General features: G+C 48.2%; 1 pseudogene; it reads left to right on the forward strand.

Moving 5' to 3' along the window:
* Positions 1 to 1,879: 1,879 nt before the first annotated feature.
* LOC103586957 lies at positions 1,880 to 2,462 on the forward strand (annotated as a pseudogene).
* The last annotated feature ends 585 nt before the right edge of the window (positions 2,463 to 3,047 follow it).

Below are 3,047 nucleotides of genomic sequence, written 5' to 3' on the forward strand. Positions count from 1 at the left end.
CCGCACAAATCATCCAGGCAGAGCCAGGTACTGGACACGGAGAGACAGCCCTGCACCCCACAGCCCACTGAGATTATTCAAACTAGCAAATCTCAGGTCTGCTTACCTTGCCTCGCCTGTTCCTTCCTGCAGAATCCAAAACAAAGGCTCTGGCCCACATTTCCCCCGCACTCCCTCTGTCTCCTGACCAACGCTGGTGCATCCCTGAGTAGCCCTGCCTGGTGCGGTGCCCCTGGTCTTGGAAACTGTTAGTAACAAACCATCTGATCAATAGCAGTCTTCCAATCTGGTGGCCTCACCATACCTAAATAAGATCTGCATTTTTAAAGAGGCCTCATTCTGCCTGGGCACCAAGCTTACAATCTCCCCACCCAGAAAAGGACTTCACTTTCCTCACCCACAAACCTGGGTTACCAGGCATGCCTGCCTCAGGGCCATCCTATACAATGGTGTCGGTTGCACATTATGCATTGGGGCCATGCCAAGTGGGAGCTCCAATCCGGCCCCTGCTCTGCTTGACCACCAGGAAGAATGGGTATCTTCCCGCAGTCACCTTCACCCCCACATGGGGCTGCTGTCAAGACTCAAAGAGGTAAGAATCAGGGAGTACTTGGTACAGTGCGCAGCCCTCCAGAAACGGCGCCACCATAGTCTCCAGGAGGCAGGAGGGGCTGGGGGATGGCTCCTAGACACTGTGACGATCTCAAAGAAGGTTTCAGTTCTTTTGTTTCAGCAGGGGGTGGGGGGTGCTGTAAGTGTACTTCAAACTAATTTTTATTTATCAAAGGAAGGTGACCTGAGCTGACACCCAGACTATAAATGAATAGATATGTACACACCCATGTTCATAGCAGGGTTATTCGCAGGAGTCAAAATGTGGAAGCAACCCAGGTGTCCATCGACAGCTGAATGGATAAATAAAATGTGGTATATGCATCCTATGGAATATAATTAAAAAAGAAGGAAATTCTGACATGCCACAGCATGGATGAATCTTGAGGACATTATGCTAAGTGAAGTAAGCCGGTCACAAGAGGACAAATACTGCCCGATTCCACTTACATGAGGTGCCTAGAGTAGTCAGATTCATAGACACGGAAAGTAGAATGGTGGTCGCCAGGGGCCGGGGGAGGGAGAACGGGGAGCCGGTGTTCAGTGGGAACAGAGGTTCGATTTTGAAAGATGAAAAGTGTTCTGGACATTGGGGGCACAATAATATGTCTTAATGCCACTGAACTGTCCACTTAAAAATGATTAAGACAGTAAATTTTGTTATGTATATTTTATCGCAATTTTTAAAAGACAGCCGAGTCATACTTCCTGGCAAATCCATGCACATGTCCAGTAGAAAAACTGCTCAAGGCAATGGGAGGCAATCTTTAAAGAGAGTGATCTGGTGGGACACTTTGCCTGTGATCTGGTGGGACACTTTGCTCTCTTGCCATACCATTTGTAATCATCTCGTTATACACACACATATATGTACGTACGTACATTTGCTCATGTGACGGGAGAAAAATGTTCTCTCTTTATTTGTACTTCTGTATTTACTCCTGAGGCTCAACATTTTGTTGGCTATTTTTTTTCCCATGAGTTGCCTGCTCTTAAAGCTGAGAGGGTGACCAGGACAAGTGTGTTCCCTTGGTGTCTCAGCCCTACTGGTGTTTCAAACCTCATTGTCCTGTTTTTGTTAACTTGCATCGTCTCTGGCACCAGGTATATTAATCAGAGTTCCTGGTAAGAAGAAATAGGAAAAACAATCTGCCCCCTGCCCAGAGCTGGTGCGGCTGTGAGGGGCTGTGTCTCAGCACTGCCACCTGGGCCAGGCATGGTGTTGGGCCTCACCTGCCTCCAGGTGCCCAGGGTAAAGGTAACAGCAATGCTAACGCTGGCAAGCAAACCGAGGCGGGATGATGGTCTCAAAAGGCCTCAGACAGCAGCCACAGCATCTGACCCCACTTGGAGGGTTTCCTTGAGAGACAAGTTGCTAGTCAAAGTTGAGGATTACTACCAGGGTGGAAAATTTCAGTTTGAAACTGAAGTTCCTGATGCGTACAACATGGTGCCTACCAAAATGAAGTGTTTCACCAGGATCTGGCACCCCAACATACAAGTTGCTAGTCAAAGTTGAGGATTACTACCAGGGTGGAAAATTTCAGTTTGAAACTGAAATTCCTGATGCGTACAACATGGTGCCTCCCAAAATGAAGTGTTTGACCAGGATCTGGCACCCCAACATCAGAGACAGGTGACATATGTCTCAGAGAGAACATTCGATTGACGGCACTGGCTGGGCTCCCATGAGAACAATAAAGGATGTTGTATGGTGATTAAATTCTTTATTTACTGATCTTTTGAATTTTGATGATCCACTGAATATTGAAGCTGCAGAACATCATTTGCGGGACAAGCAGGACTTCCAGAATAAAGTGGGTGACTGCACCAAGCGTTATGCCAGTTGACAGAAGGAGATGATCCAGGCCCACACTATGTGCTACCGTTTGTCTCCAACGTGAAACAGCAAGAGGTAGCCCCTCCTCGCCCTGTCCTCACGCTCCCTCCCAGTCCCACCAGATCGTCCCAGTCCTGTGACCATGGTGTCCTGAAGAAGACCATCTTCATGACTGCCCACTGTAGATAGAGAATTCAGCATAAATACAGAAAGAAAAGGTGAAGAAAAAAAAAGAGAGAGAGAAAAGAATCTCGCTAATGACGCAGGAAAGTTTTGTTTTTGAAAGCATATCAGGCCATTCACAGAGTCAGAAAATGGGAGAAAACCAAGGGTGCCTGGCAGCAGACAATCCAGCTGGGTCACACCCCAGGCATGGTCTGGTGAGGACACTGGGCACCATGCCAGTGGGCCTGATGCTGCCACAGCTTCCACTGCCAAAATTAGATTCTCCATTCTCCCTTTGCAGGAGAATCCAGTCCGCCCTGCTCGCCACCAGGAACCAGGGGACAGGGGTAGTGAATATCTGTCATTCCTGTCCTGGGGAACTGGAGGCAAGGATTTAGAAGGTGGGCTGTCCAAAAGATGATGCCCACCA

The sequence above is a fragment of the Galeopterus variegatus genome, unplaced genomic scaffold (genome assembly GCF_000696425.1).
Source record: "Galeopterus variegatus unplaced genomic scaffold, G_variegatus-3.0.2 Scaffold397, whole genome shotgun sequence".
NCBI lineage: Eukaryota > Metazoa > Chordata > Mammalia > Dermoptera > Cynocephalidae > Galeopterus > Galeopterus variegatus.